At 33.3% G+C, this 26,686-nt stretch overlaps 1 long non-coding RNA gene across 2 annotated transcripts; it reads right to left on the bottom strand.

Moving 5' to 3' along the window:
• Positions 1-6,774: 6,774 nt before the first annotated feature.
• LOC122295400 lies at positions 6,775-9,363 on the bottom strand. Of its 2 annotated transcripts, XR_006238055.1 has the most exons (3): positions 7,538-9,176; positions 7,172-7,365; positions 6,775-6,983 (listed from the first exon to the last, which is right to left on the bottom strand). It is a non-coding gene; the product is annotated as an uncharacterized LOC122295400 (long non-coding RNA). The 2 variants fall into 2 exon arrangements; XR_006238054.1 differs by lacking the exon at positions 6,775-6,983 and having other exon boundaries at positions 7,100-7,365; positions 7,538-9,363.
• Between the last annotated feature and the right edge of the window lie 17,323 nt (positions 9,364-26,686).

Raw genomic sequence — 26,686 nt, 5'->3', positions numbered from 1 at the left:
TCAACTGTGTCATTTTGTTGATGAGAGTATGAACATGTTATAAGCTGTGTAATGCCACAATTTTTAAAAGTATTTGCAAGGGGGCAAAATTCACCACCTCAATCAGTTTGAAAGACAATGACATTAGTTGCAAAAGTGTTAGTGACATAGCGGAGAAAGGCAAGAATAATAGGAGAAACATTAGACTTAGATTGTAAAGGGAAAAACTAAATGTATTTTGAGTAGTCATCCATTATTGATAAAAAGTAACGACAACCATTTGAAGACAAAATGGGGGCGGGGCCCCATACATAAAAAAAGAGAAGTACAAAGGGCTTAGACGATCGGGTTGAGGAGGCTGGGTGAGGCAAGGCATGGGCCTTAGCTTGTGCACATGCAGAGTAGTCAGAAAGCCCATGGGATGAGGCTGGCAGTTGAAATTTAGAAAGAGTCGAGGCAGTCGTATGAGCAAAGGTATGTTCTAAACGTAAGTGCCAGATGTTTGCAGAGGTTCGAGAACTAAGAAAAGCTTGCAGAAAGGTTGTAGAAGGTGGAGATGTTGTTGTAGTGGTGGAAGGAAAGACGTACAAACCTTGCTTAATGGGACCCCAAAGCAGCACCACCTAGGTACAGGAATCCGCCATAACAAAGAAAGTGGAATGAAACTCAAAAAAAAAAAAAAAAAAAAAAAAAAGCATTATTTTCTTAGCAAAATTGCCTAATTAAAAGTAAATTACGAGATATAGAAGGGACAAGAAGTAAATGAGACAAGAGATATTGCCAGTTGGAGAGTTAAGGTGGGCAGAGCCACATGCTGGATGGCCAGGAAGGAGCCGTTGCCGATGATGACCTGATTTGAGCCTTGGTACTATGCCGTCAAGATTTAGATTGGCAAACTCTAGTGTGAAGTGGTGAGTGGCTACCGAGTCAGGGAACCATGAATTTAAGGATGAAGTAGGCAGCAAAGCAGTGAAATGTGCAGTTAGAGAAGGGGGGGCGAATCTTGATAAGAGTGGTCAAAGAGATGATAGCATGAAATCGCTATGTGACCAGGCTTTTGGTAGACTTGACAGATCGGTCTGGGAAAGGTGAGTGGATATTGTGATAACCCTCTAGAATTAGAATGGCCACCAAGATGAGAGCCATGACCACGACAACCCCCTCGGGAAAAATTATTACGGCCACGATTTTGAGAGTTAGGAGTAAGCCGTGGGTGAAGAGCAGTATTGTTTGCCGAAAAGGGTGAGGCAGAAAGAAGAGATTGGGTTTGATGAGAGGGGCGAGATTCGTGGTTGAGAAGCTAGCTATATAAACGATGAGGAGAAAGAGGATCTGGTCTAGTGGTGAGAGACGTGACTATGGATTCATAGTTAGAACCCAAGCCAATGAGAAGATAAATGGAAAACTCCAAATCTGATAAAGGGTGACCAGAGGCACCCAGTAAAGAGCAGAGATGATTGGCTTTGTTATAGCACTCGAAAATAAACTCACAGCCTTTCTTTAGGGTAGCAAGTTGATACTGAGTGTGCATGATATGAGCAGAAGAATGAGAAATGAAGAGACTCTGTAGAGTAGCCTAGACTTTGTGTGAAGTTGAGCATTCCAAGACTTGACTAAGGAGAGATTTGGAGACGGAAGAATTTATGGCAAACATTACTAGTTGATCCTGAAGTAGCCACTAGAAATGGGTGGAATTGGATTTCCCATCAAGAGTCACTAGAGGCATGGGTAAAGTACCATCAACATGCCCAAGCAACTGGTGACCAATTTGAGGAAAGGCACAAGTTTTGCCTTCCAGAGTAAGTAGGTGTCTAAGGTGAGTTTGAGGGTGATTGAGTGTGTGGCTGCTGTGACAATGGAAGGAGTGATAGGGGGAAGAAGATTACTGTTTCAGGATGCCATGGTTGTATAGATGTGAGTCTTGCTAGGCTCGTGATATAATGTTAAAGATTGAAAATGTAAATGCACGCTACCTGGTTAGATAAATGCTTCAACAAAATAGAGCACTATAAATGCAGAGAAACCTTCCCATTCTCATTTTAAAACCCTACTATTTATAGACTGTATATTCCTTTTTATAGACAAAAGTTTACAACCTTAGAGTCATGCTTTCTAATCACAATGTGACACCTATCTAAGGTTGTTACAAGAGAATATTCTAGAATTTACAAAATTGTACAGAATTGTGCTTTCTTCTATGCCAAGCTTGTTGCCTCCATCTGTAGTGGAGCATAGTGCATGGCCTTAATATCCTCTATCTTTAGTGAAGCAGAGTGTATGGCCTTAATAATTATAAACCTATCTTCAACTAGATCCACTGAATAATTAAGTACATAGCCAGGTAGTAATTAGCAATATTCCGTACATCGATATGCATTTGCATGCCCCAATATCGGGTTCAAAAGCTTTGGTCTCTCTGATCCATCTTCATGCCATATTTTCTCATCATATATATATAGAGCGTTCATGATGTGGTGGTACATACGTAGTAGTACTCATGAATCAAGTTATAATGTCAAAGATTAGACTTTGGTAATATTAATTCTTGTGCTGCATAAGATATCGATCGTATGATCTAATACTTCTGTTGTTGAATAGGATATTGGAATATTCCCCATGCATGCATTTAGTACTACTGCAACAAAAATCAAATTTTGCCACGTTGGATTTTGGTGGAAAAAGACTCAAATTTTGGGAAAAACAAGTCATTTTCGACCAAACTAATGCTCATGGATTGGTTGCTCGAAATAACTCACCATAAAAAGTTGTATTATCCACAGTCACAAAATGTGGTCAGAAATATTGGAATTTTTTGGCAGGATTAGCTACTGGAAATAATATGTACAACCGTGGGAAGTGTAGGGCTAAGAATTTGCACCCATTAAACAGTTTTGACATTGAATTTGCACCCATTAAAAAGTTTTGACATTGAATTTGCACCCATTAAAAAGTTTTTTAGAATATCTTCTAGTCGGTACGTTTGATATAGGGCTAAGAACAGCCTCCAATAAACTAAGGCCACAAAGCCCACCCATCAGACTAGGAATGGAACACACTGCATCGAAGCAGACATCTCTCACCCTCATCAGAGTTGTCTCTCTCTCATCAATAACCCATCCCTAGCTCTCTCTCTCTCTCTCTCTCTCTCTCTCTCTCTCTCTCTCTCTCTCTCTCTCTCTCTCTCTCTCTCTCTCGTCTGAATGCATCAACTCCGACAACATTCTCTTCATCGGAGATCAAGGGTGAAAACTTCATTGGAGATCCTAAAAGTTTCACCATCTTCACCAAAAGCTTCTGTCATTGACGCCGTATTCGCAGATCCCATCAACACTAACCTCAATGGTACGTTTTGCCATGGATTTTTACGACTTTAATTTTTTTATGGGTGACGGAAATGGGCGATGGCTCGATCAACTAGGCATTTTTTCAAGTGTCTTCCATCTTTCTATGGACAAGATTTTCTAATTTTTCCTTGCGATTGATGTCGTGAACTTCCGAGGTCTAGAAAATGGTTCACAACCATCCATGCAGGCAAGTTGTCACACCACCAACTAGGTTTAATACTGGCCAGATCATCCTACAAGGGAACCGTGGCTGAGTGCTTGGCCGGATAGGAGTTTGAGCTGGGATGGAAGATCAGCCAGTGCTTTTTTTTTTTTAAAGATATTGGCCATGGTGATGAGTCATTTTGGATGTTTATGTATAAGATTATGCTTATTGCTAGTATTCTTTTCTCACAAATTTTATTTTCATCTTTTATCATGGTGATTATTTAGGCAGTGGCGGAGCTAGAAATTTAATATAGGGGGCCAAACAAAAAACTAGAACAATATATATAAAATATTTTTTATTCTATTTTTATATAATTTTTTTACGATATATAATAATCTGATAGGAAGATTTACAATAAAAATAAAATATGTTTAATACAACTTATGTATTAAAAAAAATTGATATATCAAGAATAATATATCATTGAAATAATATTATAAAGAAATTCATAAATATATATTAAACAAAAGAAATACAAAGTGTCTAAAATTGTAATTTGTGTTTTTTTAAACAAACAAAATCATTTCTAGTTTCTGAAGATTAGGAAATTGGAAATGGGTCCGTTGCGCCTCACAGTCGAGCAAGTAAAGCGTCTGTTTCTTTTCTTCGTTTTTATGTTGGAAAATAAAGAAAATAAAATGTCAAGTATGATGTGCTTTGCCGTATACGAAATAAATGTCAGTCTGGAAATGGCATATTGCTGTAAGCCAAAACTTGAAGATTGAAATGTTTTGAAAAATCCAAAGATGTTAGAAATATTATCGGTTATAGTTAGAATTTTTGTTAAAATTTATTTATAAGAAAAATATGTATTTTATTTTATATAAGATGTGTTTTATTTATTTTATTTTTATATCAGATTAAATTTTATGGAGGGGCTAAAATAATTTATAGAGAGGTCAACACATGATAAATTAATATTATTTTATCAAATAAAAAAAACTACCCCACACACACACACACACACATATATATATATATATATATCTTCTTTTTTTCAAATTTCTTGGGGGGACGTGGCCCCGCCACTGTATTTAGGAATAAAGATATGTGCTTTTTCACTAATTGATTTAAAAGTTTCGGGCTTTCTGATTCTTGTGTATGTTCTGTAATTTCTGTTCTCCCTGTAGTTTAATGGTAGAGTCGATGAGCTAAGTGAGTGCGAAGAATGAATAGAATGTCTATGAAGAGTAGAGGAACGCGCGGGTGGAGGAGAGTTTGGTGGCTGCGTTGGGCTGCCTACCGTTGGCGTTAGAATGGCTGTGGCTATGGCGCTGGGCTGCTAGCGTGGGAACGGCTAGGCGGTGATTGGAGATAGCAGCGATAACAACGGGTAGCAAAAGAGAAGGGAAAGACATGGTATTTTAGGTATTCGGATGATATAATCATCCTCATTATGTTATAATATACATTGCCAACGTATCAATACCTTATTGGTTGTTGATCTAAAGGTAAAAACAGTCATGACAACTCCAAAGCAGAACTAAAAGTTTTTTGCTTTTATACGAGGGGCCTTGGTTGTTATTAGCGCTTATTATTGCCGTGTTAAAATCGTCGATCGGGGCTCACATTTCAGTATTTTAATTTACTTTGTTAAACATGTTGGTGGTAGGTGATGATGCTGATTTTCCATCCGTACGTACAGTGTTTCAATAGTGGATTCAGATAAAGGTAAAAAGTTGAAGCGCATATTGATGTTTTATCTTCTGTACGAGGATTTTCTTTTTGGACTGAATCTCCAAAAGATAATCGAAGCATGTAGGTGAAGCATATTGCCAATGAAAAGTGAAAACACTATATATTCACATGCACTGCTTAAAGGCGATCGAAGACGATATTATATATTGCACCATCGTAGTACGAGCAAAGAAGTGACACAACATGTCTGCGATCACGTACGTGCAGACAAATGTAAAATCAGAAGGAAAACACTAGATCTACGGATGATTTCTACATCATTTACCGAATTTTTTTTTTTTTTTACTTAGTGATTAAGTAAATATTTTTAAATAAATATATAATTTTTTTTATTTTTAAAAAATATCTAAATAATTTTAAAAAATAGTAAAAGAAAAAAAAACTAAAAACAAAATTTTAAAGTCATCGGTAAAAATCTTCTATAAAAATTCTTTGTGAACGTAGCAACGTCCTAATCAGAAATACTTTGGACCCTGCTCTCGAATTTTTTTAATTTAAAAATTAAAAAATTATTTTTCAGTAATATTATGAATTATTTAAGAATATAAAAAAATAAAAAAAAAATGTAATTTTTTCCCTTATTTGATAGATTCTCAGTCTATATCTCTCGAAAATGTAGCACTATTCATATATAATATATATGTTACCCGTCTGCCACAAGAAAAATATATAATATTTTACAGGCAAAGGACATTATCATCCCATGTTTAGGATCGAAGACATGATCTTATATGCATATTAATTAAGAAGACATCTTGATGCATGCACATGGTAGTACTCTAGTTGTATTAATTTAATTCACAATTAATTAAACGTCTCTCCGTATAGTTGAGAAGTATACACAATATGGCCGTACATTACTATGCCCCCTCATTTGTACTAAAATAATATCTACTCTAATATTTAATTGTTATATATATGAATAATGCGGCATATGCATCATGTAGTATTACGATGATACTGTCAAATTAAAACCCCTTGAATATTTGAAAAAGGGTTTTGTTTAATTACTGAGATTTTTTAAATGAGAATTTTGAGTTTTAAGATTAAATATTAAAATATTATATTTTAATATTATTATTATTTAAGAATTTGAAAAAGTAAGAAAAAAATTGAATTGTTTATTATATTTTATATGTAGATTTAAAAAATTTATAATGATGAGATGAAAATTTTGTGTTTAAAATAAGAATTCTTTGTGTTTAATATGTGCACACAGAAAAATCTTATTCACTTGAAAATTACTACAAATTGTTTGTCTTAAAGCTTATGATTAATTAGCACCAGAACAATATTAATCCATCATACGTACATATATACATCTATATATATATAATATATGGTTGTATATATAGAAGATTAACTTTTTTTTTATTTGTAAATATAGAGAATTCATATTACATATACAAAGACATTATATAAAAATAAATTTATAAATTAATATAATTCACGTGATGTGTTAGATTTATAATATATTAAAAGTAATTTTATAATTTAACGTACAGCATCAAGTTATATTAATTTGTAATTTCTTTTTTTTTAATATTTTTGTGTTTAAAGTATTTATTTATACAAAATATTATTATTTTTCCGAAGCTATTTATGGTTCGTGCATGACAGCCACAAAATCATGGGGCAGTCATAACTTGTCTCCTACGGTTCGGACAAAACTTTATTTCAGTTTGATTTAAACCGCGTCGTGAGAAAGGGCACTGGCCTCAAGAGTCAAGACCGACACTCCCGATAGAAAGTCACTGGCCAATAATTGGAAAGGACATGTAAATATGCTATTATATATTATAAAGTCATTTCATAATTATAAAAAAATTAGAAAGTAATATTTTGTTTAAACGTATAATTTAAAAAGTAATTTTATAAAATTAAAATTTTCAAATCAAGAAGATTTTGCAATTTGATAACGTTATATTCTCTAATCAGTTACCGTTTTCAGGTAAGATGACAATGGCACCATGAATGGTGGCCCGGGACCAATCATTGTGGGCATGCCACCAAAGAGTTCCTTCCTCATCTGAAAATATAACCTCATATGTGAAGTTTTTTCCTGGTTGAATAGGGTATTGTGCAATGTTTTCAAGACCATCCGACCATAGATTCCTTGTTTGCTTCACTCGGTGCCTATACATAAAAAGACAGTTTCAATTTCGTTTCTGAATTTCACTGACTGATCTGGTGTATAGTGAATGAAGTTCCTAATTAAGGAGAGGCAAAGTCCAAAAACAAAAAAAAAGTCGTAATTACGGGCATCATCCGGAATGCATGGCCCAATAATTGACCCGAAGTTTCTCACCTGCTTGGTTTTCAACCGACAAATTAAAGGTGTAAAGACGCGTAGTTGGTCGGAACTTTCCCATCGTTGAATGAATATATTTACTTTTATACTCCAAATTTTGTAAGTCTACAGCGAGCGGCCAGCTGGAGAAAATGTTTTGGGGAAAAAGTAGTTTTGTATTCCTTTGCTCTGGCCTCAGTTGATGTTTCTTCAGCAAGCTCTCTTCCATATGAACATGTTACATTTCTGGAGGAGAATACTCTACTAAAGTAGTGAAAACAGAGACAACATATAGTATACTGTACCTACGTGCATACATGTTTTTCTCCAAATTTAGTTAGATTTGATGAACTGATGCATTAATTTCTATATTAATTCATGTGTTAAAGCTAGCCGTGACAATAAGGCCCTGATCATCCATCGATGCCTGAATTAGAAGCATGAGATTAATATATATAGCAGAAACTTACAATAAAGTTGTAGTGGCATGGACGTTTTTGGCCTTACAAAGTAGTATCCCATCCAAAAACAAAAACCCCAGAAACCCAAAGATCAAGCCTAGCTATCTTGTTTAGTTCCATTTGATCTGCAACTGATCCCCTCACCAGACACTAGGAAATACACTCTATATTCACTTGATCACTTAAATTTTTCTGTGACTACTTTGATCAATTGGCACATATAGATAACTGCTACAAATATAAAAAAATTATACAAAATAAACTTACAAACTGATATAGTTTCATGAAATTCGTTAAATCTGATTTGTAATAAAAATAACTATGACGAACCATATAAAGCCACATAAGTTTATGAGTTTACTTTTGTGTAATCCGTTTGTGGCTAAAGTATTTTCTATATATATATATAGAAAACTACAACATTGGTCATTAGTACATATCCAACTAATTAAATTAGTGGAACAATTAATATCTCATTAACCTTAAAACATATATCTAAGGGTGCATTGTCATCTTTGGAAAATTGAATACAAAACGAACTTCGCTAGCTTAATTTGCTGATCTCCCCAATGAATTGATCAATCCATCTTTGAGAGAACAAACAAGAAAGAAAGAACTCACTCTAAAGCAAGCTAGCTACCCTTCAAAAGTCGTTTATGATCTATTTGACCACATGACTTATCGTACTTGTTGTCGTTAGAGATAGCTTCCAACTCCGCTGACTCAGCTCATGTTTGGAAATAAAGAGTTAGTTTTTCAAAAGATAAATAAAAATAGATAGTTCTTGAGGTGTTTTTATAAAGAAAGTTTTACCCCCACTCGTTATTACTATTGATCAAATCTATTATAGAGATAAATCCTAATTAATTAATTACCTTTGGGTTGGCCTAGTTTCATCTGGAGCACCTCAGACAGTACTCGATCGAGTCCCATGTAACCAAAATGTATTGATCGGATCAGACACACCAGATCGATGTTGGGACACCAGACTGAAAGAGCTTGGAAGTACATGAAACGTCGAATGAGATGTGTTGGAGACCAAATTAAAGCATTTGCAATGGATCAGCTGTAATTAATTAAGAGGTTGAAGAAATTTGAGGGAAGATATTAATGGATCGATCATCATGGGAGTTTTCACGGTTTCTTATATATAGCATATCAGATTTTTGTAGTACATGCAAAAACTGAAGTACAGATACAGAAGATGTACTGCATCTTATAACGAGCTGAGAAAGGGAAGGGGGAGCATGCATCTTGTACCTTAACTTAGTTGTATATTAATTTTTCATGTTTTTTTTTTAAATGTTGTTTTTGAATGATTTTTTTTTTTTAATTTTATACACGTGGCGCTCATGTGCATGGCTTGTCAAGCTTATGTGTCTAACCATTATTAGTGTTAATGTGGTAATTCAAATAATTTATTGACACAAATTAAATTAAAAGGAGGGTAGATTTGATCATTGTGCAAATCCTAAGAATGAAAAAGTTTAATTACAACGTCTCACGAGTCACAAGAACTAACCATCCGACAATTACTTCAAAGTAAATCAAATGGATCATTTAATAACACATCATGTGATAATGACTAAAAAATGATGAAAAAATAAATGATGAATAGGTTTTTTCATATTAACATGTTCTCATGATAGTAGCTTTCATAATCAACAGGTCATTAAAGTGCCATTAAACAGTTAAGTGTAAAATCGGTTTATGTTAAATTCCCAAGAGTACTATATATAATTGATTGTATTATGTCCCAAAGAGTGTACGTGATATCTTCATGAGACCCTTAATTGCCTCAACACTAAGTTACAAAAATTCAATCAATCGGACAATAAAGCCCAAATTTTTAAAAATTTCGAGACAATTACAAATCAATAATAATTACGAATTAGCGACATTGTAAAATTTTTCGAGATAAAATCACGTTGTTGGATGACAACGTGATTTTATCATTTGCTGATAATATCGTCCGCACTTTCTACGATGTCAAGCCCCGTACGCCCGATGCCCAACAAAAGGGAACACGAAACGATGTAGTTTGAGGGTTGCCCTAAGGCTCTCTTCTTTTTTCCCAATTCCCTTGTGGTGCCCTCAACCCCTACTTGTGATTTGGTAAAAGTCGTGACACTCGAGTGATGGCTGCTCAAGTCATGCACCCCAAAGCCAAGTGCAAGTATGTACAGACATGCAATATGTATACAGTTATAAACATAGTAAAAAATAATGATAAGGAAATCCAAAAGTTTAAGTACCAGAAAATTTAAATACAACCCAACAAAGAAATCTCCCATAAGGTTATTACATGCATCTAGATGAATAAAGTAAAATAAAAGTTGAATTAACGACAACGAGGATAAACCCCAGGTTATCACTCCTCAGGTGGGGTCGGTTCACCAAACTCATATCTGTCCTCTATATCAAAGTCTACAATTCCGTGAAATAGAATTGCAGGTCGGACCACCATAATAATATTTCGCAATCTCAACAAGTAAATCCACATATCAACCACCAAAATTACAAATAATGGAAACAAACAACCAAACACACACAACGAGCATAAAAAGATATTCCAAAATTTACTTTTTCCTTTTCCTTTACAAAAAAATTTGCAGATAGCCTACTCACACCAAAATTCCATTTTATATACAAAAAATATTCATTTTGTTGCGGTATCCACCATGGTCTCTCCTAGGGACCATCCATACACTCTGACTCCCTTCGTCACACCACGGGTAACGACTGTGCATGTGAGTTCGTAATGAGTGATGCTCAACTTCGAGCCCGATGTGTACATTACTAGGTGTCCTCTAGCCTCTGCCAGTAGAGAGGCCATGGAGTCAACACAAGAGTGTTACCGTCTTGTCCGAGCCCATTGTCGCTCGACAACAACCCATGGGACGTCACTCAATTTCACACGATCCCAAGTGATCAGAGAAGCTCCACTGAGATAATGCTCCATCTCGAGTTGGAGTCATGATATACACGTACACACCCACAAAATCTCATTAGCCTTTTGACACCAAAAACACAGTTTCCAAATTTACCATGTAGACAGAGTAGAGCACAGTTAGTATGATAAAGATAAATAATGACAATTAAAAATGCAGATGCATGAACAAACAGTTATTGGATGACGTGACAATAAATACATCAACCAAGGGCAAAACAACACATAGATTAACAAATCACAACTACATGCGATTCCCAACGCTTCACCCGGGTCTAGACCAACAATTCCAACACCAACTACAATATTATATCCAAACTCTCCACAGGGCTCCTAGCCACTTCTCATTCACAACAAGACTCCAACAACATTTAGATAACAACTTATTCCATGTTAGTATTTCAAGAGTCAATTTGGGAATTTACTTCAATGTGGAAGGGTAATTCAAGATGATCAACCTCATCGACTTAAAGTATCCCTCTTGGATTGAGAGAAAACTATAAGGGTGCACGTGCACGTGCACAAGTCGCTATGTAGATGGGGAAAACATTTAATCAAATTTGTACGCATCCTAAAAATAATATACAATGTAAGTGGCAAACAGGCTTACTCTTATGGCATCTAGAGGGGTAGAGCACGGCAGCGACACTAGCAGTGCATGGTGGTAGGGGCGGATTTGAATAGAATAAAGGGAATCTACGATTAGAAATATTAAATGGTGGCAGATCTAATGTGATAGAAGGTGGAGGAGGTATTTTTTGGCCGTAGAACAATGCCTACGATGAGCCTTAGCTTACGAGTTGAGTGATTTCAAGGGAGGTGGAGGTCAAGAATGGGAAGGGGAAGGCAAAGGGTGGTCGAACGACCACTAGAAGACATCTGGGAGTGGTGGCTTGCAATGGCGCATGGCGGCGCTAGGGAAGATCTTCCTTAAAAGCTGTGGAATCGCAGATTGAAGGAAGGGGAAGATGAAAATAGGAGACTTGAGAATGGATGAAAGGCTTGGAGGTGAGTTTTGAGTGAGGAGGGCATGGCCAATTTATAGGCCATGGGTTGGGGCTTAATGAACGCAATTGTGGTTTCAATTAGAGGTGTGGGATGATGGGAGGAAGCCAAGCATTGCACTCATTGCTTGCGATGGTTGGCTTGCAGCGATGGTGAGCAGACTGTAAGCTCGAGTGGCGCATGGCTTACGAACTACGTGCTGAAACATTTGCCTCCAGACTATGATTAGGATGTTAATTGGATTTTGTAATATTGTTGGATTAATGAGTTAAAATGGGTTTTATATAGGTATATGAGTATTACAACTCCGAACCAAGATGAGGCATTATCTCGCTGGAGCTCCTCTAGGTACTCAGGAGTGCATACTACTAATTAAGTGACATTCTTTGGTTTTCATTAGACAACAACGTGCTAGAGTGAGATGGTAACGCTCTTAGGTCAAAGTTGTGGTCTTTCTAATGGTGGAGGCCAAAGGACGTCGTGGTCAAGGAAGGAGTGCAAAGAGAGCTAGAGTGTGTCGATGGTCTATTAGGGAAACCATGGTGCAAACATTAATAAAATGGACGCTTTCAAAAATGGGATTTGCTTTTGGATATGTTGCAACTTACATGGACAATGGATGCATGGGGATTCGGCTCTGAAGACGCTAACCAGGTAGATTCCAAGTTGATTACATTGGACTACTTCGAGAAGGAAGATTAGTGTGAATATGGTAGGAAAATGTAAAGATTCCTTGATTTAGGGCGATATTGCACATATGTCAGTATTTTGGCTATAACTTTTGCAATGAGTGTCATAATTGTGTATATGACCGTAATTTGGAAAATTCTTTTTGGCACGCACATCGTGTTCACCACGCTACAACTAGCGGTCCCCGATTCAAGTCAGAAATTAGGCATTTCCCCTACGAATCATTGATTTATGTTAATTTTTTTCTTTTATTGTTATATTTTGATGTCCCCTTTATAGATGATTTATATTTCAATTTCAGCCAGATTCTTGGCAAGACACTTATTTTATTGCTTATTTTACTTTTACATAATAATTTGAATTTTGCAATTTTTAGGCAAAATTATCAAAATCTCATATTTCCTACTATTTAAGCTTGCCTTGTGGGTTTCAGAACCAATTTTTGAATTTTATGAATAAACCCTAATCTAAGAGTTTTCTCTTTGTGTAGCGTCTTTTTTCAATCTCAATTCCTAGTTTTTGTTGATTAACTAGCCCTCAAGATATTTCTTATTTTGTTTGGCATCAAGAAGTTTGCTATGTACTTGAGTTATGTTGCTCGGTTATGCTTAATTTTGGTTAAAAGTGAAATGTCAATTATTATCTTTTCCTACACTAATTATTTGCATAATTTTCATTTTCAATGCCATGCGTTGTTTAGTGTTAGACTTAGTTTCACTATTGAGACTTTCAGAATCTCACATTGATAGTTCCACTATGGTCCACTCCTCAGAACCAGAGATTTTGATGCAGACAGAGAGTTTGGTTGTAGTTATGGGCATAGAGATCCGACATAGTCAGAAGATTGAGGATTAGGGTTTTTCCCACTTTGTTATGTTGCTCTAATTGATTTCTTTTCAATTGAAAAACCGGATGACTATAAATATTCTTTTATTTTGTTTGGAGACACGTGACTTATGGATATTATGGTTGTTGTGTATGTTGGGAATTTAGACTTTCCAAATTAACCCCCTTACGATCTACCCCTTGCAAGCATAATAAGAAAAATAGAGAAATAATAACAATACAAGATATTTATATAGAAACTCCTAAACAGGAGAAAAAACTACCAAACCCAGAGAAGAAAATCTACTATGTGAAAAACTATTACAATCACATAATTTTTCTTCTCACCCCAAACACACCCACAAAACTTTCCCCACTAGCAAAACTTTAACTCACACATCTTTCAATTTTACATAAAAAGGACAACAGAGAAATTTAACTAGAGTAAAAAATTACTAGCTAAGCATTTGACTGGTGCACTTAAATCAAGAAGACTTAACCCCCTTATATAGGCATTGGAAACTTACTCCTTTTCATTTCTCATCCATGTGGGACTAACTAAAGGAGCAAAACTCAACAATCTCCACCTTGCGACTTTGATAGAAAAACAGTAGATTGTAAATATTTCTAAGAGATGATCGAGTACTTACACCTCGTGAAGGTTCTCCCAAAATTTGTTCCACTGGATGATCTTTCACAAATTTTCACAATTTGATTGCATCTTGTATTAAATTTTGATAATTTTTCTTGATATTTAGATGTTAAACTTCCTCTATTGTGTTCTCTTTGCTAAGATTAAGATTTTTCGTGTTATTTATACCTTCTGTTTCTTCATCAATAGATTTCTTAGAGAATAGATAATTAGATTCATTAAATACTACATGCATAGATTCTTGTACAGTCAAAATCTTTTTATTGAATACTCTATAAGCTTTACTATTAGTAGAATACCCAAGAAAGATACATTCATCAGATTTTGCATCAAATTTGCCTAAATTATCCATGTCATTCAAAATAAAACATTTGCATCCAAATACATGAAAGTAACCAATGTTGAGTTTTTTCTCATTCCAAAGCTCATATTGAGTTTTATCTAATTTAGACGTTAGCTTACCTTTATTTACAACATAACATACAGTACTTACCGCTTCGGCCCAAAAATAACTAGGCAAGTTGTTCTCATTGAGCATTATTCTTGCCATCTCTTGAAGAGATCTATTTTTCCTCTCTACTACCCCAATTTGTTAAGGAGTTTGAGGAGCAAAAAAATTATGCACAAAATCATTTTCATCACAAAATGTTTCAATATGTTTATTAACAAACTCTTTTCCCCTATTATTTCGGATACTTGAAATAGTATAACCATTTTCATTTTGAATTCACTTGCATAAGTTGGTAAAAGCATTTTGTCCCTCACTTTATGAGCAAGAAAGATGACCCAAGTATATCTAGAGAAATCATCAACAATAACAAATGCATAATATTTTCCTCCTAAACTTGTAACTCTATTTGGTCCAAAAAGATCTATGTGTATCAGTTGCAATGGTCTAATAGTGAAAATATGTTTCTTGGTTTTAAAAAAAGTTTTTGTTTGTTTACCAAATTGGCATGCATCACAAATTTTGTCTTTATAAAAATTTGCTTTTGGTAAACCTCTCACAAGATCATTTTTTAAAAATTTGGAAATAAGTTCCATGTTGGCATGACCTAGTCTTCTATACCATAGCCAACTAGTTTCATTTTAAGCTGAAAAACAAATAGTGAGATAATTTTTTCAAAATCGATTGTATAAACATTGTTACTTTTAAAGCAATAAAACAAATATTACAATCATGATCATTCAAAATAATGTACTTATCTATTTTGAAAGTAAGTGTAAATTTTTTATCACATAATTGACTTATACTCAAAAAATTATGTTTTAGACCTTCAACAAGTAGAACATTTTCAATTATGAGAGAAGATTCATTACCAATTTTACTTATTCCCACAATCTTTCCTTTCGAGTTGTCTATAAATGTCACGTGTCATTCTTCTTTAGATCTAATATAAAAGAACTTAGTCTTATCTCCCGTCATGTGTCTTGAACATCCATTATCTAAAAATCACTTTTTTTTTTTTTGTGGAGGACTTTATGCATACCTATAAAAACAATTAAAATGATTTTTCTTGGTACCCAAGTTCTTTGGGTCATTTATTTATTAGTATTAGAAGAAACAAAATTTTTAGGTACCCATATGGCCCTAATAGTCATTGTATGCTTTCTTCTAATATGATAAGCATAATAATTATGACCATTTTTATTACAAAAATTCCAAATAGCATGTGGCATATATGAAAAACTTGAGTGATTATAATAATATTTTTTTTTACAAAATTAGTTTTATGAAAAAAATTTTGAATATTGAATTTTGATGTAGAATGATTATCAAAGAAGTTTTTATAATATTTGTATTTTTATTTTGGCATATATTTCAAGCCTACTTTGTCAAAAATACATCTTTGACTACCAAGTTTTTAAAAAAAAAATTTCTATTCGTAAAGTTTTCAACAATATTTTCTAAATCAGTTTTCTTCTTATTCAACTCAAGATTTTCATCTTTCAAAACGATGCTTTCTTTTCTTAAAATATCAATTTCGTTTCTTAAAGAAGAATTTTTCTTTTTCAAAACAGTATACTCGATACCCAATTTTTCAAATTCCTCATATACCTCTTCTAAAACATTTTACAATTCTTTATATGAAAAATTTTCAATATTATCAAGATTTGTTACCTCAATGTCATCTTAGCCATAAGATATTAAAGATTTACTGATTGTCCAATGCTTGCTTCACTATCTGAGCTATTTGAATTATTATCTTATCTAACTTTCATTACTTTCTTATCCTTGTTTCGATCTTTCTTTAGCAGAGGATAATCTGGCTTGATATGACTAGACTTATTGTATTTTTAACAAATTAAAGTGTCATTTTTACCTGAATCTTTTTTGAAAAACGTTTTGAAAGATTTTGCTATCATCTCAACTTCTTCATTTTTGTCCTCATTTTCCTCATTTTCATCACTTTCACTTTCATGAGGAACAGCTTTAAGTGTCAAGCTCTTCTTTAACTTTTCTTCTTCTTCTCCTCTTTTCAATGTGTATCATAGGTGATAAGTGACTCGATGAGTTCATTCACTTTGAGTTTCTTGAGATCTCTAAGTTCAAGAATCGCTATCACTTTTGATTCCCAGCATTTTGTTAGAGAGTTGAGAATTTTTCTTACTATCTCCACCTTGGAATAAAGTTTGCCAAGAGCTGTCAAACTGTTTATGATGTTAGTAAAACGAGTATGTATACTAGAAATATATTTATCATCATTCATATTAAACATTTCATGTTCATGAGTAAGAATATAAATTTTTGATTCATTGACTTGTGAAATTCCTTCATAAGTAACTTCCAAGTTATTCCAAATTTCTTTTGCCATAGCGCAAGTCATTATTCTATTAAACTCATTTCCATTGAGAACATTAAATAATAAATTCATAGCAGTTAAATTCAAAGTATAAAGTCTATCGTTTTCATGATCAAACTCTTCTTCTTCCTTTTTGACCTTTATTCCATCAACCACTTTTGTTGGAATATAAAGTCCATTTACAATGCATTTCCAGATTTCTCAACTTTGAGACTGAAGGAATATTCTCACTCTAACTTTCCAGAATGAGTAATTGTCTCCACAAAAGAGTGGATGCCGACTGCTAGATTGACTTTCACCAAATGAAACTGCAATGTTAGCCATAACATCTTAAATTAAAAGATAGTTAATCTTATAATAGAACTCTTATTCTGATACTAATTGTTACTGATCATAGGCAGCACCTATGTCACCTAACAATTGTACCTACTAGACTAGCCTGCCACCATCTCTACTGTTGCACCATCACCCATAGTCGAAGAGTCTTGCTTCTGTGACACAAACGAGAGTTCCTATGAGTGATATGCATGTATGAACAGTCCAGGTCAACTAATTCTGATACCAATTGTTACCCAGATGACTAACACAGGAGGGGGATGAATTGAGTTGTATTTAAAAAAAATAACAATTATAAATCAAATATACAATATAAAATATAAACAAAATACGAAACAACAATAAATATAAAGAGTAAGGGTAAGAGAGAAACAAACTCAGTATGTTAACGAGATTCGACACCACTGCCTATGTTCTCACATCAAACTACCCCTTAAGGATCCCCAAATTCACTATTCAACCTCCTTCAGGTGGAGATAGAAACCTATTACACATTTGAACAACACTGCTACAAAGGATCTGTGTAGAACACCTTCTACACTTGCAATCACCTTGTACATGGTGATCCAACTATTCCCTGTGTAGAACACTTTCTACACGCACAAAGGCTATACATACCATTTCACTGATACAAGGGCTGATAGTGGGTAGGTTATCAGAAAACACTCCTCAATGAGTGAAATAAGAACAATACAGTGCAAACTATATCTCTCTCAAAATGAACAAGGATTAAGGCTCAATGTTTAGAGAAGAGAGAATGAAAACTTTAAATGAATGTTGTATACTCTTGATATTGTGAATATGAAGCTTTCAAATAATCTATTTATAAGCATATAAGACTTCATATCCAAATTTAAAAAGATTCACATGTCAAAGACAACATCATTCACTTTTTTTAGAAATTCAAATAAAAGGTTCTTCTTTTTCAATTGTAAAAAACAACATTATTCATTTTTCAAAAACTTCAAACCTAATATAAAGAGGAAAAGAAAAGCAAAAAAAATATAGAGGAAGAAAAGAAAAAGAGAAAAAGAAAAAGGAGAAAATGGAAAAATGAAAGAATTTAGATCCAGTCCCTACATATATATTAGGGTCTTAAAACAGATCAAACGAAAAGGTTTTAAAACGATAATTAAAATTGAAAACACAGTAACTAAGTAAAATAAAAATAGTAAAATTTAACAATAAAATAATTTAAAATAAAGAGCCATTTAAATAATAAACAATAATTAATAACAAGAAAAACACATTGAAATAATTTCACACTTAAAAATCATAAAATAATAATATGAAAATCATGTTAAATTTAAAACAAGAAAATCTATAATGATGATTTAAATAATTATTTAATTAAAACACTTGAAAATACGGGATATCACATTACTCAAAGTCAAAGATGAATTCTTTCAAACACGTTCCCTACATCTCTATTATTTTTCCTATTAGTGAGTGCATGCATGCAATGGTGGAATTATCAATAATATTTTTAGGGGTATAACCTTTTTACTGTATAACATATTTATGTAAAATAAAAAAAAATTAAAAATCAAAAAACATAATTCTATAGAAAATTAGATCTCAATTATCAGCTACATATACTTAGAAATAAAATTTTAATAACATAATTTGATATATGTTTCAGAATTCTGATAATGTTTTATGGAATAATATTCATTTATTATTAATATTTTTGTAATGAAATATTTATAATTTATTTTCTTTTTAGAAACTATCGAATGATATTTTAGAAGGTGATCTTTCATACTAATACGTAGGCTAGGTTATCAAGTTTCGTGTAGAATTTAGATTTTTTTGTCATATTAAGCATATAATGCTATATTGATACCTTAAATTCATTTTTTTTCTTGGTCAATGAAGTTTAGAGGATAAAACCTCTCAATTATTTTTCATATTAATTATCAACTTGAAATAATTTTTCTTATATTTTTATTTTAGCTTTCATATTAAGAAGTCTAATATTGCATAACAAAAACTTTAGAATTCCTATTAATAAGTTTTTCTCCTAAACTTAGTTTTAACTTAATTTGGTGTGGCCACATCCTTGAAGAATAGATACTATATAGAAATTATATAGAATTTTGTGACTATAGAGGAAAAAAAAAATAGAGAGGGACATTTCTAAATATATTAATGAAATTTTAGAAAACTTTGAAGAGCATGAGTCCGGATTATAAATATTCTGGGGGGCATTTTCTAGAACTACAGAAATATGAAAGAAATCTAGGGAGATTTTAAAAAACGTCTGGGAGTTATGATCAATGTTTTGAATATCGTACCGGATGGTATACCGGTCAAGGTATTGGAATGAAATATTTCGGTACTAATACCGTTTCGTGTACCGTTTCGGAATAGTCGATATATAAATAAATTATATGTATAAATATATATAAATAAATTATATTTTAAAATAATAGTTTATATATGAATAATTTATATATAAATACATATATATATATATAAATTATAAATAGTCTGGTATAAATTGGAGGTCAAAAAATAAACTTGTAGTTTGAAAAAATGAAAAAAAAAATAGAAGGTCGAAATACCGGCCGGTACGGGCCGGTACAGACCGAAATACAAGCTGGTACAACCGGTACCGGCCGGTATTCAGACCGGTACGAAACAGGTACAATACCTGTACCGGATCGGTGACCGGTACAGAATATTCCGACCGTACCAGCCGGTACGGTACGGTATTTAAAACCATGGTTATGATAAAAAATAATCTTTTTAATCACTAAATTTTAATCACAAAAATTCGTTTCTCTTATAATGACATAAGTCGGACATCACATGCATGGCTCATTATAAAAAATCGTTATTATTATTATTATTTGTTAAGGTTTATTAGTAATAAGAATAATTATTTACAATTTTAATAAAAAATAAATTTTTTTATAAAAAATAATTAATTACAATGAAGTAATTTTGTTGCAGTGGCTGCGCACATGACAAGATACATAGAGATTCCATTTTGCGCAAAAAGTCCAAATAGTCAGACATATACTACTTCGTCCTAGCATGGACAACAGTACACAATCACAACTCATCTTTTGATGATAGAATACCTAACCACGAGCTGGAGAAAAGGACATCACCTACTTATCATATTCAATAATTTAATTTGTCATATGTTCTGTTAACGGAGTCATTTTTTACCAAAAACGTGTTCAGTAAAAAATTAGATAATGATACACATCCAATTATTTTATAATTCATTTCCAATTAATCATCGTAATTATGTCATTTCAACAAATAATAATTTCAATTTTATATCCTTTTCAATCCTCCATGTGAAAAACTTCTTATCAAAAACCTGTACATTCTCAAAATTAATCAAGATATTGTTATCGGACACCTTATGCCGTAACATCAATGATGTCTTTCTTCTTCAGTTTTCTTTGTTTGCTTTCTTCACAGAAAAACAACAATTAAGGTCCTATTATAAACGTCAATCATGTTTTGACACTTTTAAGGTACGAGCATCTAGCTAGGGCAAAGCTAAAAGATGCCTCGGTGCATGCTCTATATTATATTCTTATAAGCATTAATCCTCGTTTTAAAGAGAGCAAGCCCGAATCAATTAATTAATTAGCCGGCCATGTATTCGGCATTGGCAAATATATCTATAATATATAAAGTGTAAATCGTTTATTTACAATATTTTTATCTATTTTTTTTATTTTATCCTTAATTTTATTTGACAATTACGGTGATTTATATTTTAATTTTATTTTAACGACAGTTATTTTAGTCTTTTACATTGCCACCGACTGATTTAACTTTTTCTAATTTTATTTTTAGTTTTGCCCCTTAATTTTATTGTTCAGTTCGTTATTCTTGGTGTCGTTTTGATTCGCCGACTTAATTTTAATGTCTTTTTACAATTAAAGTTTATCACTTTGTCGGACAAAATTTAATCGGATTGAAATTTAAATATCAATTTTTCTCCCATTCCGTATCTTCTGCTCTCTATTCTCTGTATTCTAATTTTAAAAAAAAAAAATATATCCTAGACAAAATTATTATTTTTAGTACATAATTCTATAAGTAATCAATAAAATCTTTATATTTAATTCTCTTAATTAAAGTCTCAAAATTCATATAGAAATTCAACGGGTCGTTTGATCTTTTTAATTTCTCTGCAATCTAGCTAGGCGCTAGCTTTCTATCAATCTCTTTCTTTGAATTTTTTCATCTTTGAAACAATCGTGAGATCGATTTTATATACCTATTAATTCAGGAATGGGAAATGAATCTACAGCAAACATCGTTAAACAATATTTATTGATTGAAAATAAGGTCATAAATTGTCCTTGCGCATCTCATGATGGGTTGCGTGCATGCATGGAAAGTGATTTTGCTGCTATTATTGTGCGTCCCCAGGCAACCGACAAAAATATATATAAATATATATACACATTTTAATCGATGAAAGAATTATATATCTGTGGACCTTCTTTTGGAGCTGAAACATAAATGATGATAAAGATAAGGTCACCCTCCATTCATTCAAAATAGGTGGCTCCACATCCAACTGCTTCCAAGCTACTAGCCAGTGCATGTGCATTTTTAGGAGCAAACGATCATGTTTACGTCACTATGACATATTTACTCAATTATATTATCAAATTAAATACTTAAAAATGATTATATATATAATTTTTATTAATTAATTCTCTCGATTTAAGTCCTATAAACGATTTAAAAAAATAAAGAAAAAAAGTTAAGCAATCTCATTGATCATATAATAGGTTTTCTTTCTTGTTAATTAGTCATGGGATTTAAATTAGGAGAGGTTAATCAATGGTAATGGACTGGTACCGGTGGATTTAGTCGGTGGTGAATTAATCATGAAGTGTCAAGTAGTAGTCTTTGTGATTTGGCATTAATTAAAAACGTCGAAAAATATTAATGTTTAGTAGTATCCGATAATAATTGAGCCATGTTGACGACGAACAATATCTTGTTTGAAACTTTTTGCGAGTATGATATGCTATAATTTAGGTCTCTTAATTATTTCTCTGAAATTAATTTTTCCCACTCCTCTTTTTAGAAGATGGGTTGGTTTAATTTTCTCTCTCCTTTTTTAGAAGATGGGTTGGACATCTTGGATACCTTCTCTTCCTTTAAATGTTAGGAGATAATTATCTTTATTTTTATAAAGTGTTATATTTATAAATAAATCAAAATTAATATTTTTATTTTTATAAAATCTTATATTTTAGAAAGTTTTATCATTAAAAAATTTATAAAAATTATAAAAATAAAAATAAAAAGAATGCGTGTAAAAATTGTCCACGCATATCTCATGGCTAGCTTATGTGGAAAGTGACATTGATTATTGTGCCCAAATTGTCCACGCTACTAGTACGATTGCGTTATGCCCAAATTGGAAGATTGTGCATGCGTCCATTGCGTCCACAGGGCGCGCGCAACGACAGATCCATTAAACTCTAGTGCCCCCACCATCATCCTAGCTCGTACATATATGCATTATTAATGTCACTTTTGCCTGCGAACAATATAATTCACATGTTATTGCTGCTTAAAATATAACCCAACTTTTGAACACTTACGTATAATAATGTTGCTTGCTAGCTTAGTTTGGAAATTTAGACCCATCTTAGGATCTATTCTTTATAAAAATAAAATAATAATAATAATAATAACACAAATTTTTATGTGAAAAACTCTTAAAATAAGAAAAAAAAACTCATCTATATGAGACAAATGCAAAGGAACCCAACAGCTTAATTTGACATTTTTTTTAAGATGCATTAAAAGAAAAATTACTTTTTATGTCACTTAAATTAAATGCAAAACATATAAAATAGTTTTTAAAAATTTTTTCATAATTATTTTATATTTTTTGTATCTAATTTAAGTGACGTCAAAAATTATTTTTTTTTTAGTGATAGTCTTCCTCTTTTTTCCATGTATCTTCTGAATAGTAGCTAGCTAGCGTGAATGTAAAGTTATGGCTAGATTGCTAGCAACTTATTTGACATTATTTTCTAATATTTTGATTTGAGAATCTCAATTAGTAAAATAAGATATACACATTAAAAAATATATATATTTACCGTCTTACGTACCTAGAGTATTATGCAAGTTTCGTGAATTTCTTGCGGCCGGAAAGTATGAGATCGATATGATTAAATTAATTTTTTAATAATAAATTTTATTTTTTTAATTAAATATGCAAGACTTATACACCTTAATTTATCTAACATTTAGGCGATCTCTTATATATAAATATATATATATATATATATAATATTTATTAAGTATTTAAAATATCTAAAAAATCAATACAAATGAAAAATAAATATTGTCGAGTAAAAATTAAACTTGAAAGCGCCTGTTTATAAAAGTTTAGATGGAATCTCCATAGCTGTAAGCTGTCAGGATGGATGATCAGGAACTCTCTTTTTTCAACTAAAAGGGAACCAAACGCATGATAACATTGACGAGCGGTACTTATCCCTTTACTTTCTGACAATAGACGGACGATAGTGCACGCTTCTGCATGCTTTTTATAACATGAATTATATTGAGTATAAAACGTGTCCGACTTCGATCGGAAGGAGAAATACTATAAATAATATATATATCATATTATTCAGATTCAAACACGAAAATAAGAGTAATGAGATGTTTACACAAGCCCAGCTAAAATTTGATGAACCTCAGTTCCCAAGCCAAGCCCAAGGTTTGGGCTAGAAGGTTTCTTTGACCTTTGCGTGCATTATTTCTAAATGAAAAAAACATCTCAACGTTTATTATTCGAAGCATGCATCTCAACCGCAGATCAGTTGCACCAATTGAAAGCAGCTTGTTCATGACGTACAGGATTAGAAAAATAAAAGAAAACTTCTTCATCATGAAAGGACCTAGCTAGGTAAGTAGTACTACTTCGAGCCACTTCCCATTCTACAAGTCCATATATATAAGACACTGGACCCGAACATTTCCGTGCAACTATGAACACTCAGGCAAACCAACTGGAGGCGGCAGCAGGCTTGTTTCCTCGGTTGTTCCATTCCTCACTATGAGGACATTGGCCATGCCCAAGGTGACGTGCCTTTCAAAATGACAGTGCATAAACTACACCCCTATAAAATATATATGCATCAACTGTATTAGCTTGCTAGTACTACTAGTGCTACACACATACACAAATTACATGATTATTGTTAGAGCAAAAGTGTTGCAGATGGCAGATGCAGAAAAAAAAAAAATGGAAGTTGCTTCAAGCTGGCATTACACAAACATGATAAATTTAAGACTGCCAGATCGCAACAAGTACTTGTGTCTTCTTTTTATGTCTATCATGTCTTTCTCATGTGGGAGTTTCTCTTTCCAAAATATTCATAATTTATAAAGGACATATAATATATATATAGAGCAAGATCATGATAACAAGTAACGATATTATATTTCGCAGACAATTGCTAACTGCCTGGATTATTAGCAACAAATCTAATGGCAATCCAACCGTTTTTAGGAACTCCAACAGTGTTAACTTTAGCTGGATTATCCAAATTGAGATTTTCTTTATAAGCCTCTTCAGTAAAGCTGTTTCCAGAAGCCGTCCCCACCACGTAGAAGCTATAGCCATGAAGATGCAATTGGTGGTTCTCCGGATTCCCAATACTAGTTCCTTGGTACGTACACTATTTCAATAGATTTACCATAATCTATGGCCAAAACCTTCGTCCCTTGGCTTGGAAATATATATGCCTAATCATCCCTCTCAAATGTTTGTCCAGGTCGTGCCAGGAAATGGAGTGTTATGAGGTAACTCTCCATTAGTGCCAAGCAAGCCTCTGCAAAGTGCAAATTAAAAGGTTGTAATTTCATGTAAGTCGATCTTAGGTTGACTAATATTTATACTTTGTCACAACGACAACAATGGAATATATTAATTGTGGGGGTACATATCTACCTGGTGTATGCCTGCAATATATCCATACTTGTTGACACGTACTTGCGTTGTTTAAGCGTGTAGATAGTTTATTACCCTGTACGTGGACCGTCACATTCATCTAGATCACAAGGCAACTGATTCGCAGAAACTGTAATAATGATTCTTTCATCAAATCCTTCTTGGAGATTAACCGATTCTGAGTTCTTTATTTGACTTGTCAAGCTGATTGCAGCACTTGTATTATTGGGTAAAGGAAGTTGAGGATAGAGAACAGAGGATGGATAATTGTACACGACAAGAGCTGAAGTGCTGGTTTCATCGTAAGGAGCATCAGAAGCTGCGGATGAACTAGCAGCCATGTAATAGTTATCGGCCGGAGACTGATTTGCTGTGAACAAGACGTCCATTGTTTGTCCTGGGGTTATCATTATGTAACTAATGTCAAACTTGCTTGATATGCACCATCTTGTCCAATAACTGTGAGGTTGAGTTTTGCGATCCCAAAGAACATCTCTGTATTCATCACCGCATTTACAATTAGAAGAAGATACGTATTGCCCGCTTGGACCGGTAGAACATAAGAAGATACATAAGTTGGACCGGTAGAACATATAGTAGACGAGTGGTATCCGATTAATCTTCAATCCTGGTTTATAACGCTTCACTATCTATATTCGTACACATGTGAAAACAAAGTTCTCGTTTCGGGTGTGAGTATATATATATATATATAATACATTCATGCGTACCGGTGGAGCAATTATTTGGATATCTTTATTGGCCATTGATGGTGTAAGAATCTGATACGTTTGGATCAACGCCGTGCATGTGCTGCTGCAGCATCCACAATTGTTGTCAAGTTTTCCTTATACCAGTCTCCTGCAGAATGTAAGACGAAGATTCACATGGTGACTATAAAACTCTTTCTTCATCGATCCCTCTTGCTTCAATGGCTGCCGAAAACACCTCACCCACTCTTCTCCCTTTCAACACCATGATTCACACGGTGAACATAAAACTCTCATCATCCAATTACCTCCTTTGGAAGAGTCAGCTTCTCCCTCTCCTTGAAAGCCAAGAACTACTCAAACATGTGGATGGAACTCTTCAACCTCCTCCACGTTTTGACTTTATTGGCTCTCAGACGCCAAGCCTCAAACACTTGGCATGGAAGAATACTGATTAGTGCCTCTAGAGTCTCTTGCTCTCCTCCCTCATGAAGGAAGCTATGGTCGAGGTTGTGGGCCTCTCCACTTCGCTCGAAGTCTGGTTAGCATTCGAAAACACCTTCAGTCACTAATCAAAAGCTAGAGAAATTTGTCTTAGGACGACCTTCAATTGATGAAACATGGGACACGATTGGTAACCGAGTATGCTTGCGCATTCAAGGCTCTGTACGATCAACTTCATGCCATTGGAAGACCCGTCAATGATATTGATAAGGTTCACTGGTTCCTCCGAGGATTGGATTCAGAGTTCACCAGTTTCTC

Source organism: Carya illinoinensis, chromosome 15 (genome assembly GCF_018687715.1).
Source record: "Carya illinoinensis cultivar Pawnee chromosome 15, C.illinoinensisPawnee_v1, whole genome shotgun sequence".
In the NCBI taxonomy this organism is placed as follows: Eukaryota; Viridiplantae; Streptophyta; class Magnoliopsida; order Fagales; family Juglandaceae; genus Carya; species Carya illinoinensis.
Note: the sequence above shows the minus strand (reverse complement) of the source record. Positions and strands in the feature narration are given on the sequence as shown.